The sequence below is a fragment of the Ipomoea nil genome, unplaced genomic scaffold, assembly GCF_001879475.1.
Source record: "Ipomoea nil cultivar Tokyo-kokei standard unplaced genomic scaffold, Asagao_1.1 scaffold3316, whole genome shotgun sequence".
NCBI lineage: Eukaryota > Viridiplantae > Streptophyta > Magnoliopsida > Solanales > Convolvulaceae > Ipomoea > Ipomoea nil.
Window position 1 is genome coordinate 501,549 of NW_017619744.1, and position 18,125 is coordinate 519,673.

The following is an 18,125-nucleotide window of genomic DNA, read 5'->3' on the forward strand; positions in this document are numbered from 1 at the left end:
GACACTAACATTAACAAGGTTTTTATCTGTCGCCACGTGCGATTCGATGAGGTTGTGTTTCCCTTTGTTTCTCCTATTGCCTCGCAGGTTGCTACACCGCGTTCCAAACCGTGGGCTACTGCACCAATTGTGACGGGCCAAGGAAGTGATGTCTCGGCCACGGTTACTGATGGCTCTCGGCAGATTCACGAGCCCGTGGCAGCTTCTGGCGGTGATGCCGGTCACGGTCACGGTCACGAGCAGTCCGCATCAAGTAAGCGGACTGTCTCGGACCAGTAGGTTGAGCAGCGCGGCAGGCCGCGCAAACGTCCTCGACGTGCTACTCCGCCTCCTCGGTCACATAACATGAACACTCGCAGCTCCGGCCCGCATCAACATGTTGCCTTAACCACTATTTCCACTATATTGCCTGAGCCTACCTGTTACTCTCAGGCTGCCAAGTTTCCTGAGTGGCGTGATGCAATGGACGCGGAGTTCAATGCCTTGGTCTATAATCATACGTGGCATGTCGTTCCATCTCAACCAGGTATCAATGTTGTTGGTTGCAAGTGGGTTTTCAGAACCAAACGGAAGGCCGATGGTTCAATAGACCGTCATAAAGCAAGGTTAGTAGCCAAGGGTTTTAAATCAGGTTGCTGGAGAGGACTTTTTTGAGACCTTTAGTCCTGTGGTTAAGCCCACTACGGTTTGTCTTCTCTTATCTTTAGTCGTATCTTGTGGGTGGTTTATTCGCCAGTTGGATATTCACAACGCATTTATAAATGGCGACCTAGCTGAAACTGTTTACATGTGACAACCACCTAGTTATGAGGATAAGTCATTACCTAATCTCCATACGGTCTCAAACAGGCTCCACGTGCATGGTTCACAAGGCTATATGATTTTCTTGTCTTTGTGCCACCTCGCCTTCTAAAACGGATGTGTCTCTTTTTATCTATTCTCGTGACAATATTCGTCTTTATCTCTTGGTGTATGTTGATGACATTTTAATTATGGGTTCTGACTCAGATCATGTTACTGCTCTTATTGATAAATTAGCACTTGAATTTAAGGTTCATGATATGGGTGTGCCTTCTTTCTTCTTGGGAATAGAAACTATCCCGTTATCTGGCGGTATGCTTTTATCCAAACAATGGTACATTAAGGATATTCTCAAACGTGCTGGCATGGTGGACTGCAAGCTATTAATCACGCCTGTCTCTTCTGCGAAAATCACAGACGACGTGGCCGTTCCCAATGCCGATCCAACACAATACAGGAGTCTTGCTGGTGCTCTCCAGTATCTTACGGTAACTCGTCTAGATCTATCTTATGCTATTAATCTCTTGTGTCAACATATGTATGCTCCCACTACTACAGACTGGGCCTCTCTAAAGAGAGTCCTGCGGTATGTCAAAGGCACCCTGAATCTTGGCCTGCGTATTTCTCCGTCTACATCTATGGATATTCACGTCTATTCTGACTCAGATTGGGCTGGCGATCCGAATGATCACAAATCTACTTGTGGCTTTGCTGTGTTCTTGGGCAGTAATCTTATATCTTGGGTTTGTCAGAAGGAACAGACTGTGGCACGTTCTTTGACTAAAGCAGAATACAAGGGACTCGTTGATGTATCTGCAGAAGTTACACGGCTCGTTTCTCTGTTACACGAAATCGGCATCCCTCCCGCGTATCCTCCTCGACTATGGTGTGATAATTTGGGAGCTACTTATTTATGTGTCAATCCAGTGTTTCATGCCCGCACGAAGCACATTGAGATTGACTATCATTTTGTTCGCGATAAAGTAGCCAAAAAGGAGTTAGAAGTGCACTTTATTTCAACCAAGGATTAACTAGCGGATATTTTCACAAAGTCTCTGTCGTCTCTTCGTTTTAACTCTCTCCGTGACAAGTTCAATATTTTAGCTAGCCAACCTTGTGCTTGAGGGGGAGTATTAGGACTATTATTCATATTAGACTAGGACTATATTATTCATGTTAGACTAGGATTCTATCTAGCATCTCTATATATTCGCTCCCTATACTCTCAGACATTATTATTGAATACAACACAATTATATTCTCATCGGATGAAGTCCTCACCTTCATTTGAGAGGTTGTTCTTACTAAACACTGCCATCAATAAAGTTCAATCCTTAAACTTTTGTAACAAATTTCACTTTTGTAATTAGTTGGGACAGATACCCATGCAGGCTGCTTGACCCCCTTGTTGTTTACAGGGCCGGATTTTTGTTTTTTGTGGCCCTGTTCTGATAAATAACTGAGGCCCTTCAAAATCATAATTTTTAAAATTGACATATACAAGTTTTAAACTTTTGACCTTCCAACTAAAATACAATAAATACACATTACTACCATCTCTTCATGGAATCTTTTAACTTTAATTAAAAACTTTTAATGTTTATTTATAAAGTAGCTAGGTAAAAATTAAATATTGGGCTTAAATTTGGGGGCCTGTGCAGTAGCCCAGCTTGCACAGCCTAAAATCCGGCCCTGGTTGTTTACCCGAATAGAAGGGATCGAGGTAGCTAGAAACATTAAAGAATGCAGTTTAAGGATGACAAGCGGCAACTGAGTAGAAGTTTGAAGGGGTCAATGATCGAAGGCGTGTGAAGTAATTGTAGTTATTTATATTTTAGAACTTATTTAGAATATATTTTGTTGTTTTCAAGTTATTATCTTGCTTAGTTTTGCATATAATTAGGGTTTGTTGCATGATGAAAATACTTAATAATAGGATTTAGATTTTTTTAATACTTCCAAATTGAGTTGTAGTTTTCTATTCTTAGACATTCTTGTAAAGGCTTAATGAGACTTAATGGTTCTAATTAGTAGTCTGTTTTGATCGAACATGGAATTGGAATCAGAATTAGAATGAGAATAAAATACATTGTAATTGCCAAGCATTTTGTGCTCAGATGACATATAGTGACCTCTCACATATGGGAGGTTATGAGATCGAGTCTCAGTGAAGGCGTTATTAACTCTTTGTGCTTCATTAGGTTGAGAAAGTATGTTTGAACAGATACTACAATTTAATATAGAGTCAGTAGCATTTTTTTTTTTTTTGATTATATATAACCTTATAATTGGAATGAAGGTTTTAAACGGCTGCTTCTAGTGCTTTATAATTGTCTTTGGCTCTAAAATATTGTGACAAAAGTGGAGTGGTATGTTCCACACATTGTTTACAACAAATCTGATCTTACTTTCAATGGTGATGTAAAGTGTAATGAAAAAATAATTTAGATTTTATTATTTTTTTATAAATTAATTGACTTTATTCTTTTGATTGACAAAGAGAAATTTGTGATCATTACTCGAGAGAAAATTGTAAATTTTACTCCTATGATAAGTAAATTGTACTATGATGATCCTTGTACCACGAGCTCAACTAAGAATGTGCTGACAAGAATTAATTAACTATAATATCCATCCATTTGATGAAATTACATCATTATTTAAAATATAATTTGATATGAAAATTTTGGTCAATTAGTTTACATCAAGCTTGCCTTGGTCAATTATTTCATTCCTCTCATCGACGACTTATATTCTACTCAAGTCTTCGCCCATAATTCTCTTGCAATTGAATTGGTTCATGCAACTTGTTGATATTAATACCGCTGCGTGGCTGAGTTGGCTCTATAAAGTAAGAGTTCTACTATATGCATATTGATTGTGAAATTTACTTATTGATGTGGCAAATAGTGATAGACTATTTTTTTCTTTGAGATTTCCTAATTTATCTTTAATAAATATGATTATTCGTTAATTTTCCCGTTAAATATTATCTTTTCCGTTAATTTATGTTAGTTCACCGCCGTTAACTTACTCATTGATTTGAATAAGAAAGGTCTTAGGTTCGAACCCTATCCCAATCAAAGTTGGCATAATTAGTACTATATCTTACTCTTATTAAATTAAATAATAATTTTGTAGTTACAACCAAAAATAATACATATGCATTTTTTTAATTTAGAATTATGTGTCGACAATGTCTTTATTCAAAAAAAATTATTCATTATCAATAAATTAAATAAGAGAAATAATTTCATTAGTTATATTGTCTTTATTTTTCACCAATATAAAAATTCTTTACATTCAAATTCATCAATTGATTATATTCGCTACATTGTCCCTACAATGCCTTTATTAAAAAAAAAATTTATTCATTATAAATAAATTAATTAAGAGAAATAATTTCATTAGTTATATTGTCTTTATTTTTCTCAAATGTAAAAATTCTTTTCGTTCAAATTCATCAGTTTATTATATTCACTATATTGTCTATTATCTTTTTTGTGCATTATTTTTAAATTAAATATCAAAGTTATAATACAAAATAATGCTATATATTTATTTACCAAGTATTTTATTAATACCATGAAAAAATGAAAAAAAAATATATATAATTAATAAAGTCAATCATATTAACTACTTGATGGATTTGTTAACAAAGAGATTATTCAAATCACACAACAAACTGAAGTGAGAACTACCTCACAATATCCTTGTTTGACAATCAGCAGTTAACAGATAGTGTTAGCGGATTATATTAGCGGATTTGACCAGCGAATTATATCAACGGTTGGTAAAAAGATATTTGAAAAAATTAGTTGTTTAGATTAACATGTAAAATGACCTAAGGGTATACATATATTTCATAATAGTAATAATAGTAGTAGTTTAAAAAAATAAAAAAAATATAATTAAGCCAATCATATTAACTACTTGGGGGATTTATTGACAAAAAGAGTATTCAAATCACACAACAAATTGAAGTATGAAATTATCTCGCAATGTTCTTGTTTGGCAATCAGCAGTTAGGTCTTCAATATTAGTATATATTTAATATTTTATGCCCAAATTTTATTTGCTCTCCCTTATGTCCCGTATTTAGTTTCAATCATACCTATACAATTATTTTATTGACAATTATAATTAATCTTTACTATATTATCTTGCATTTGAAAACTTAGAATTACATATTTGAATACGCAAATTCAATATTCAATTATCTATGGATGAATAATTTCAATATAATCTTGCCTTAATATACTTTAAAGTACATATTTAAAAAAAAAAAAAATATTGGGCATTATCCTAATCGCGCAATGCGCGTAAAAAACTAGTACTAATTAATAAGAGTTAATAAAGTTAGGTCTATAACGGGAATTAAAAACTATCCGTCCAATTATTTGATGAAATGAATGGTTCAGATTGTTTTGATTTTAGTTTTTCTTTCTTACTACTTTTTCCTCTATTATATCATTTAATTTTCCTAAATATCTCTGCACTCCATCAATGTAAACTTTAGTAATGGAATATTTATTAACTATTTATTATTGAGTTAATACCCAAAATCGTCCTCGACTATAGTGGTTTTTCTCAATTTCGTCCTAAACGACTTTGGTGACCTAATATCGTCCCAGACTTTTGTGTTTCGCTCAATTTCGTCCTCCATTTGTTATTCCGTCAAATTGGTGTTAAATAAAGGGACAATTCAGTAATGTCAATATTGATCTTTCTTTACTTTCAACTTGTGAAGTGCGAAATTCCTCTTTCTTGTACGAATTACACCCAGAATTACTCCCGGACCTGCAAATCAAATTTTATATTCGCAGTTTTAAGAGTAATTCGTAAAAAAAAAAGGGATTTCGCAGTTCACATGTTTGTGAGTAAAGAGATGCCAATATTATAATTACTTAATTGTCTATTTATTTAACACCAAATGGACAGAATAACAAATGATGGACTAAATTGAGCAAAAGCACAAAAGTCTGGGACAAAATTGCGCGAAACACAAAAGTCTGGGACGATATTAGGTCACCAAAGTCGTTTAGGATGAAATTGAGAAAAACCACTATAGTCGAGGACGATTTTGGGTATTAACTCATTTATTATTCTTAACTTACGTACTCATCATTGATTTTTATGAGGGTGGTCTTAGGTTCGAACCTCATCCCAATCAAAGTTGGCATTATTGTTGAACATATACTCTGAATATGTTAGGGTGTATTAAAATATACAATATAAAATTTAACATAAACTTTGGTCAATTAATTAGGTAGAATATATACTTACTACATAGTATTCAAAGTTGAGCATCAAATACTACAAATAAGAAACCTTGAAAATCATTTTATTGCATTTTTTTTTTTTTAAATCTATATTTAGTTTTTTTTTTTTTTGTTTCCTTTAATTAATCTTCCTTTGATTATTTATGTAACACCCTACTCTAATATAATCTAAATCCCAAATACTTAACTTAAAACAAGATAAAAAGTAAGATTAATTAACTTAAATTTGACCAAACCAACAAGTCGGGTGTCACCGTCACAGTCACCACTCATGGTGACTGCACAGACTACGAAAGGGGTAACTACTAGAGTCGAGCTTAGCCAAAATAACATCAAAGTCTTGGGAAACAAATCCCGGTGTCCAAGCACCAACAACAAGATCAGTTTAAAAGTAACTAACATCAGTTTATCAACAGTAGAAACTAATCTAGCCTCTACAACCTCAACTACGCACTAGTCTATCTCGTGCGCTCCACCTCAACTACGCACTAGTCTATCTCGTGCGCTCTCAAACACTGGGCCCACCTGAAAGGGGTTATAAAAACATGTAGAAAACAAACCCGTTAGCACGAATGCTAAGTATAAAGTCACTCAACCCTGTAAAATACTATAGATATAAATTTGAAAATCATTTGGCATTCTCACATAATCTCAATTACTTACAACACTTAATCACAATCTCATAATCAACTCTATATGCTTGCAACCTATTCATCATATAATCATGCTTTCTCAAGTACTCAACTTAGACACAAATCACATGCTTTAAATAGATATTTCTAACCATAGCTCGTCATGCAATTCTTATGCTCAGACTGATAGGTAAAGAGATACTTAAACTTCAACAAGCAAACTCATGCTATTATGCCAACTCATAAGCAACAACAAAAGCTATATTTCTCATCATATTCTAAATGCAAATCATTCAAGTCATGTAACAATAAATATCAAGATGCTTTAAAAATATATATATATATATATATATATATATATATATACTCTCGCTCTTATGTAAAAAGGAATGCTTTTTCTGTGGAGGTTTCTGTTGAGTCACATTATTGACTCGCTTTTATCTTCTTTCTCTTGAGTCTCTTGACTCACTTTTTTCTTCTTTGCTTTCTTTCTTTCTTTCTTTCTTTACTCGTGGGCGAGAAGGAACTTCACGAATCGTGAATGAACCTATCCGGGCTCGGCATCTAGCCGGCCTAATACTCATCTTGAATCACTCTCTTGGTTCTTATCTCAATCTCTGTGAAATCAGGTATCGTACTTGTCAGTGCGCACACCCCCTAACCGGGATTCCAAGCCCGGCGGGTAGTATCCAACTTGGTAACCCAAGAATATCGACCAAGTTACTTCATAAATCTCTGTCGGTTCTCATTGATCGTTTCTTTCCTTTCTCAAACTTTCTTTCTTTCTCTTTTCTTCCGAAAGGACATAGTCCTAACGGTCCTCCAAAAATACTATTTACCTCACAAATAGATAGCATGCATATAGTTATATCTCATGCAGCTTGTTTCTCATGCAATTTCTCTTCTCATGCAACAAACTTTACTTATGCAAGCTCATGCACATAATTCTGAACAACTTTTCTTTCTCACATTTTTAGAAATCAAATATCATGCAATTTTCTCAATGCAAGTAGATAATGATTTTTCCAAAATAGATATTGGGTTTTGAAATAGATCTTATGCTTACTTAGAGCCAATAATGCACTTTACTCAATGAAATATACTAACATGCTCTTTACTGTGAAATAATATGCTTTAATTCCCATTCACTGTGAAACAAGAAAATATGCACTGCTTTGTACTAAAATCTTAACACTTAGCAAATCTTCTCAATAAATACTTAACAAGTATTAATCATGCTTCACAACTCAAAACATGCTCATTTGCTAGCAATTCATTTACTGTGAAACAGGGAATTATTCACTATTCATGCCAAATTCTCAAATACTTAGTAAAGCTTCTCAACAAATACTATCAAGTATTTATACATGCTTCTCAACCAAAATATACTCAGATGCTAGCTAAATCACTCTCTGGTGCAAGTTCACAGACAAACAACAACAGAGTATATATTCTTTTCTCACAATTCTAACTATAAATCATGCTTTCTAACTCTGAATCCAACGAAACTAACTTCTACTAGTGCGTTGTAACGAGCCTGAGTATCCGAGTCTCAAGGGCCCACGAGTCCTGGTCCGAACGACACGTAGCTGAGCCACAGAGGGCCCGGCCAGACTAACTTTGGCCTGATGAAGCTTGGTGACGGGGCTTGGGAAGCCCCGCCACTTGGCTCCGCCAAGTAGCGGCCCCTGGCAACGTATCTAGCCATGATCCATTGCCATGGTCTGAGGCCTCACGGGTCTAGCCAGCGGACCTTGTCATGGTCCGTTGGCTAGCCCCGTTGGGCTTACTGGTGCACCATCTGTGTGCACCAGACCCTTTCTTCTTCTTTTGTAACATTCTCAGATCAACAAAAACACTTCCAAACGTCAATAAATCAATCATAGATCATCAACACACATCAATAGCTCAACAACAAACATTATCTAGCATTTCTAAGCATCTAAATCTTATTTCTAGCATTTAACAAAGCAAAAAACTAGTTTGGGAGTCCATGGTTTATACCTCAGTTTCTTCTTCTTCTTCTTCTTCTTCTTCTTCTTCTTCTTCTTCTTCTTCTTCTTCTTCTTCTTCTTCTTCTTCTTCTTCTTCTTCATCATGTGTGGATCCCTTCTTCCACTCTACTCAACCACTACCTCCTTCACCACCTATACACCTCAAACAAACAATACATACAAAGCTTAAGGATAGAAACCTCAGAGATTGGAGGCAAAAGAGTGGAAAACTAAAAGGGAAGATGAAGGAATGGATGAGAATGAAGCTTGAAAACTTACTGTGATTTCTTCTTCCTTTCTACAAAGCTCAAAGAGTGGAGAGGCAAAGAATGAGATCAGGAGACAACAATAGAATAGTGAGGTTTTTATAGGGTCCAAAATCCTAGGTAGATCTCCAATGATTGGTTGAGGGTGAAAGTGTAAATTGGCTTGCTTTCTAAAAAGATCAGACAAAGTTTATAGAAATTGCATGGTTCACCTTGTATCATGGACCAATGTCTCAAAAACGATTTTGGATAATTTGGGGTCAAAAATAGATTTTATGAAAGTAGTTTCTAGTTAAAACACTCGATTTATGTTTCACAGGTTCCTTTCTGGTTTCACTTAGATTGACTTTTAGGGTCAAAACTTGGTACATAAATGTACCCGAAACTTAGGATTTTCGAAATAGAATATCCTCAGTGTTGAATTTATTTAAAATCTCGGTTAAAAAAATATTTAATTCAAACACTGTTTTCGAAATAAAATTTTTGAAAGAGTGAAAATAGCTATTTGGAATTTTATAAAATATAATTTAGAAAATTTATTTTTGGGTTGTCACAATTTAGAACAAGGCTCAATATTTTAAGGTAAAAACTTGTGTGAGATCGTCTCACTGTGAGACGGGTCGGGTCAAGATGAAAATGTAATACTTATACGCACAAATGTCATACTTATATGCTCAAATGTAATACTAATCAGAAATAAAATTTTTGTTACTTATAAGGGTAAATGTAATACTTTTACGGAAAAATGTAATATTTTCCCTTATAAGGGACACTTGTCAACATTACTTATGATGGAAAATGTAATACTTTTGATAGAAAATATAATACGTTTACATCAAAATGTAAAAGTATTACAGTTTTCTCAAAAGTATTACATTTTTCCTTATAATAACAAAAATTTTATTCCTAATTAGTATTTCATTTGAGCATATAAGTATGACATTTGTGCATATAAGTATGACTTTACATGCTTATTCGACCTGAATCGATCCGTCTCACAAATAAAGATCCGTGAGATGGTCTCACACAAGTGTGACCCATATTTTAATTATGCTTTTGTATTATTCGGAATGATTTAGTCATTATGGTATTAATAATTTTTGTCTATATTTCTATAATGGTACAATTATAAATTACTTTACAAATATTGTACTATTATTTTTTTTATCGGGCAAAATTGTTGTTGGGGACGGAGAATTTTTAGGGTAACGAAGCATATATATATATATATATATATATATATATATATATATATAGGGAAGGGTTCACATGCGGGTGATGCTTCCCGTGCGGTTGTGCAGGTGATTAATGTGCGTGAGTTTTGTACTTAGTGTGCGTGAGTATTGTGCTTAAGGTGCGTGAGGTTTGTGCTTAATGTGAATGAGTTTTAACAGGCTTTTAATACGCTGGAAATTCAACATTTTTAGCTGATAATGTTTCTTGCATTTTAATACACTAGAAAGTATGCATTTCAATGGCTTAGTATATATTCTTTTAATTTGTCTGCAGTGTGCAGATGTATATAGCTAAATAATGGATATATATTTGTTTTAATACACTGGATAATTGCAGTTTAACAATGGATATAGATTTGTTTGTTCAATTATGGAGTTGCTTGGTTCCACAAGCACTACTTACCCTGAATATCTCTGCTGCTATTTTTTTCACCACGTACTTCTTTCAATAAGTTACTATTTTCTTATACCTCACGCACATTAAGCACAAACCTCACGCACCTTAAGCACAAGACTTACGCACATTAAGCCCAAAACTCACGTGCATTAAGAACAAAACTCATGCACTTTAAAGTTGCAACAACTCATACAACAACTCATATTAAGTACACACTCACACACATTAAGCACAAAACTCACGCATCTTTGGTACAAGACTAACACACCTTAAGTACAAAACTCACGCACATTAACATTACACACTCATGCACATTAAGTACAAATCTCAGGCACATTAAGCACATGACTTACGCACATTAAGTATAAAACTCACGCACATTAATCAACCGCACAACCGCACGAGAAACATTCAACCGCACTGGAACCTTATATATATATATATATATATATATATATATATATATATATATATATATATATATATATATATATATATATATATATATATATATATATATATAATAATAATAATAATAATAATAATAATAATAAAGAGTAAAAGACATTTTTGGTCCAAGACTTATAGTGACACGGACAATTTTGGTCCCAAAGAACTTGAGACTACAGACCTTAGCCTCAGAGGAAGTTAGATAGACGATTGATTGGTTTTCAAAATGGATTGCAGACATCGGAGATGGGATTGCAGGGGTTGTAAACGGTGCTTCATTTGAGATCGATATTCCGGTACGGTTTTTGTTGAAGTGTGGACACGATCCCATAGCAACTATAGTGGAAAGAACCTTCCCAAGCTCGAGATATGACATGCTTGATGAGTCACAGCTAGAAGGTCGAGCGATCCTCTTGATGACTTTAGATGTCGTTTAATCAAATTAATCAGTACATGTGCGACATGAATACTGCAGAAGGACAAACATATTTAAGTTGTGACTCTTTGTATAAGGGAGAATCAGACTATGAAAATATATCAGAAGTACATACTCTTGAATTCTTAAATAGTTCGAGATTATCAGGTCTTCCTAATCATTCATTGACATTAAAGGTCGGTGCGCCTGTTATGTTATTGTGGAACATAATCCACTCTCTTCGTATTTGTAACGGGACGTGGCTCATCATTACAAGATTGGCAGATCACATTGTCGAAGCAAGAATAGTTAATAGGACACATGAAGGAACCAAAGTTCTTATCCCCCGATTGTCTCTCACTCCTTCTGATACGAGATTTCCCTTCAAGTTCTAGCGTAAACAATTCTCGTTGATGCTTGCGTATGCCATGACAATCAAGAAAAGCCAAGGCCAAACACTAACTCACGTTGGGTTATTGCTAAAAAAAACGGTATTTAATCACGGACAATTGTACGTGACTTTCTCCCGAGTCACACATCCTGATGGTCTGAAGGTGTTAGCTGTAGACGAGGATGGACAAGATTGTGTTGCGACTACCAATTTTATCTACAAAGAGGTTTTTAATAATGTGTAAATACAATCGTTGATATTATGTTTTTTTTTTTCAAAATGACAAAATTGCTATATATTTAGACAAAAATATATCCTATATGCAAATGAATTAGGATAACATTTGATTACTATAACTAAGTTGCTAGAGAATGAGTATATTTGTCTAATTTATAAAAATCTTAAACAAGATATATAAAATCTTTAAAGTTATAGCACTACATGCGTACATCTACACATTAGCTCTTAATTTGAGCAATTATTTGCTCGAATTCAAACAATGGTAGCATCAACAAATATAAGCGATCCATACCATATCTTCAATTGCAGTATATAATATTTGATTATAATTTAAATAATTCTATAACGACCCAAATATTTTTAATATATTATAACAAATCCATTCCATGCATTATACGAGTGAAAATTCTAGTTACACATAAATACTAATTATTTTCCTAATTACATATATAAGGTAATATACATTATTCCTGCTAATCATTGTCAGTCAATGGCATATCAGGCTGCAACAACAACCAAATCTAAAATCAAACTTTGGGGCCATAGGAAAAATGTATTTACAGATTTTTACGCAAAAGAAGCATTGGTGATCCCTCCCTCACTAAAGATGTCCAATTGTTTTATGGTAAACCTTGTACACATTTTTTTTTTTTTTTTTTGTGATATGGGTCTTTCTCGTCTGTTTAACGGTTCAGATTAACCCAAAATTCTCCCTCACAAAGAGAGCTCATTTATCACTTGAGCTATCCTGTTGGGTTAATATGCGATTAGCATGTGTATCTTCCATTAATTATTACAGTTAAGCTATTATGTACATGTAATTAATCTATTATATGACAGTAATTAATAACCTATGTATCAATTACAATTAACGTATTATATATATATATATATATATATATATATATATATATATATATATATATAGAGGCGAGTTCAGGTGCGGCGGTGTCCTTAGGTGCGGCGGTGCGGCGTCACCAATAGTTCAACAAATATACACCATTAACGTTAGAAAAATACACCATAAAAATACACACAAATTAGGTACGCATCACCAAAAATACACCATTAGGCGTGAGAAAAAACACCATACAGTGTTTGGAAATACACTATTGGGGTGTGATGAGTTATATGGTGTATTTTTTGGGTCTGTTGTGTATTCTGTGATTTTTTTTGCATTTCATTGTGGTGCGTTTCCCTTACACTGTTGGTGCATGTTGATAACACTGTTGGTGTATTCTGTAATCCCGCCGCACCGCCGCACGGGAAGTGTCTGCCGCACGGGAACTTTTTCCTATATATATATATATATATATATATATATATATATATATATATATCTTTAATAAATTATGCACATATTACAATTAGCATGTTATTTACCTTCAATTTATTTATAAGTACATAATTTGTTAATTGAAGATATATAATATGTTAGCTGCAGATACATAATCTTAAAGCACTACTGGAAATTATGAAATTTCCGACCACCTGAAAGTGATCTTAAATCAAGTTGATACCAAAAAGTGGTCGGAAATAGCAATAAAGGTTTTTCCGGATACCAAAAGTGGTCGGAACAAGACTTTTGACTTGATTTAAGATCACTTTCAGGTGGTCGGAAATTTCATAATTTCCACTAGTGAAGTCATTTTGAACCAAGATCCACAATATAAGATGAACTTTGGCTCATAGTATAATTTATAGGCACATAATTTGTTAATTATATTGAAGATATATAACATATTCGCTGCAGATACATAATCTTAAAGTCATTTTGAACTAAGATCCATAATATAAGATGAACATTGGCTCATAGTATAATTTGCGAGAGATATCAATACAAACCTACTTGACCCATATGTGTTAACCCGTGATAGATTAATATAAGATTCACAATATAAGATAAACCTTGACTCATAGTATAAAAAGCGAGCATGAACAGTTTGGCTAACATCATCCTTGTATGAACGCCCATTACGAACCACTCGCGCTCCATGCCGCTCAAACATGAATAGTCCAACATTGGGTGTGTACGGTCAAGGTGACATCATAGCTTAGGAACCCCCATTTTTGTGAGTTAAATTTTTTATTAAAAGAAAAAAAATTATATATGATTCATTATTTTCCTTGAAGAAAATGCTGCAAAATTTAAGTAACATCAAGCATTCAATTTTGCCTTGTAGAATGCGACAAAAGTATTCAATATTTAGTCCTCTCATCGATGACTTATATTCTATGAAAGTCTTTGCCACAATTCTCTTGCAATTGGTTCATGCAACTTGTTGTTATTAATACGGAGATAATTATGCCATGATCTCAGATCAAAATATACTATTTATATACTGAATGTTCACAATTTAAATTGTGAACATTCAGTATATAAGTTCTAGGGAAAATTGTAAAAAATGTCCCTCTATTATATGCCAATTATCAATGTCACATTTGAATTATGAGTGGTGTAAATGTTGTCTCTCAATTATCAAAACAGTGCACATATAGCACCTCCCGTAACGGACATGTGGTTCTCCGTTAGTGTACGACACCGTTAAGTCGGAGAAAATATGTAATTTAGTTGTTTTTTCCTTCCCTCGATTCGAAGTACCATCGATGGACAGCGGTGAGGAACCATAGGTCCGTTACGGGAGGGGCTATATGTACACCATGATAATTGAGGTGCAACATTTACATCACTCATAATTTAGGAGTGACATTGATAATTAGCATATTATAGAGTGACATTTTTTACAATTTTCCCTAAGTTCTATATAAGTTTTATTAGCTCTATTACAGTGTAGTATCTGTTCATATATTGAAGCATCAAGAATCAATGCCCCACTAAAACTCGAACCCATGATCTCCCAATTGAAAAAGCCACTTTGTCCAGTAAATGTCTAAAGCACAAAAGTGGAGTGCTACGTACCTTAATTTTCAAAAGTTGAATCCTAGTTATAAGTGTAAATCAGCGGAGCTGGAAGCAGTTTTGTAAAGATATCAGCCAGTTGATCTTTGGTGGATACGAAATTGACTAGAAAATCCCCAGACGCTACTTTATCACGAACAAAGTGAAAATCAATTTCAACATGCTTCGTCCGAGAATGAAAAACAGGATTAGTGCAAAGGTAGGTGGCACCAAGATTATCACACCAAAGAGTGGCTGGAGCACCAGAATGAAGACCAAGTTCACGAAGAAGTGATAGCGGCAACGTCTGTTAATCCTTTGTATTCAGCCTCAGTGGACGAGCGAGCAACAGTGTGTTGTTTATGCGAAACCCAGGAGATCAAGTTGTTGCCAAGAAAAACTGCATATCCACTAGTGTATTTTCGATCTATCGGACAGCCAGCACAGTCAGAATCGGAGTAAGCGTGAATGTCAGAGGATGGCGAGAGAGATAGGCGTAGGCCATAGTCTAAAGTGCCCTTAACATATCGCAACACACGTTTGAGAAGGACCCAATGATCAACTGTTAGGGCATGCATAAATTGACAAAGACGATTTACAGCATACGAGAGATCTGGACGAGTAATTGTCAAGTACTGAAGAGCCCCTGCCAAGCGACGATATTGAGTAGGATTGTCAAAAACCTCATCGGACGGAGTGACCGCTTTAGTAATAGAAGCCGGGGTTGTGAGAGGTTTGCAATCAGTCATACCAGCCCTGTTTAAAAGATCATTCATATATCTGCGCTGCGAGAGTAAACAAAGTCCTTCACTGAAAAGTGTCTCAATACCCAAGAAAAAGGATGGTTGACCTAGATCCTGGATTTTAAAAGCTGTTGCTAGACGCTGGATAAGAGTGTTAATAAGTGGGGAGTGATTGCCCATCATGATAATGTCATCCACATAAAGGAGCAGAAAAACACGAGCAGACCTACCAGAGTAATGAAAAATAGACACATCGGTCTTGGAGGCCAAAAACCCTGTAGCAATCAAAAAATCATGAAGACGCTTAAACCAAGCACTTGGGGCTTGTTTAAGCCCATACAGAGAACGGCGAAGATGACACACATGATTAGGATTCCCAGGTTCCTCATACCCTGGTGGCTGCCGCATGTATACAGTTTCAGCTAAATGCCCATTTAAGAAGGCATTATGAACATCAAGCCGACGAAGGGTCCAATTATGAGAAACAGCAAGAGAAAACAAAAGTCGGACAGTTGTGGGTTTAACCAAAGGACTAAAAGTATCAAAGAAGTCTTCCCCTGCTACCTGATTAGACCCTTTCGCTACAAGCCGTGCTTTGTAGCGTTCAATAGACCCATCTGCCTTGCGTTTGGTGCGATAAACCCATTTACAACCAATGATATTCATGCCCGGTGTTGCAGGAATAAGGTCCCATGTGTGGTTGTGAAGAAAGGCATTAAATTCCTGGTCCATGGCATCACGCCATTGAGGATGACCAACAGCCTGGGTGTAACAACTGGGATCAGTAGTACCGTTGGTCATTGTAAGAGAATGAAACGGTTCATTAGTGCCATGTGTCATACGATGATGACGCATCACATGAGCGCGTGGTTGTGAGTTAGTAACCCTACGTCTCCGAGTAGGACTGGGACCATGAGCGGTTGGTGGCGCGGCTATAGAAAGAACCGGAGGGTTTAAAGGAACCTCAGCGGATGATATAATTGGTCCTAAACCCCATGGCACATTATGATCAATTGACTGCATTGTTTCCTGTTCTTTTAAAGCTGTTGAAAAAGGAAAAACAGTTTCGTCAAACCGGACATGATGACAGATAAAAGTTTTTCCAGTATCAAGGTTTAAGCAACAATACCCTTTAAAGGAAGTAGGATAACCTAAAAAGACACAAGAAGCAGACCTATACTCGATTTTGTGACGATTGTAGGGGCGTAAGTAAGGGTAGCATAAGCACCCAAAGACCCGAAGAAATGTGTAATCGGGGGGTTTGTTGTGCAACCGAAAATACGGGGTGTCGAATTGTATGGCTGACGAAGGGAGACGATTTATAAGATAAGTAGCAGTTTCAAAAGCAGAGTCCCAGTATTTTAGTGGAACGGATCCCTGAGCTAGAAGAGCCAAACCGGTCTCAACAATGTGTCGATGCCGGCGCTCAACACGGCTGTTTTGCTCGTGGGTGTATAACATGACTGTTGATGAACAATCCCAAGAGTATTGAATAAGTTATGCAAAAGACGATACTCACCCCCTAAGTCAGACTGGATGGCCTTGATAGAACGTGAAAACAAACGTTCTACCATGGCCTGAAACACATCAAACACCTTATATATCAGTTTTTACACGAAGTGGATAATACCAACAAAAACGACTGTGGTCATTCACGAATAAAGAAAAATAACGAAAGCCATCTGCAGAAACAACAGGTGCAGGGCCCCAAATATCCGAATACACTAGATCAAGAACAGCACTACTAGTGTATGTTATTTTGTCTATAGGAAAACGACTAGACTTGCCTAACTGACAAGCCAAACAAAGACTCGAAGAACTCAATTTTTGTGGTGTAACTGGACAGGACCGAAGAGCACGTTGTAGGACACGAGTATGCGGATGGCCTAATCGACAATGCCAAATAGCAGAGGAAGCCTGAGCTGATAGAAAAGCCAGGTGAGACCGCGGAATGGTTAAGGAGTAGAGACCACCCGAACTGGGACCTTTAAGCAGCACCACCTTGGTTGTGCGGTCCTTCACAACAAAATATTCGGGATGAAATTCAAAAAAGACATTATTATCAGTGGTAAACCGGTGAACAGATAGTAACGAAACTGAAAGATCAGGAACATGTAAAATGTTTGACAATTTTAAATTTCTAGAAACGGACGGTATCGTTGCATAACCAGTACTAGAAATATACTTAGACATGTACCATTACCAATACGGAGAACGTCATTGCCAGTGTAACCCTCAGAATGTGACATTACAGCCGGATCGGGAGTGGCGCGAGAGGATGCCCCGGTGTCGGGATACCAGGCCGCAACCTCCGGCGGAGGACCACCATCGGAATGGACCGCAACATTTGCCTGCGGTGACGGCGGCTGATCGGAAGATC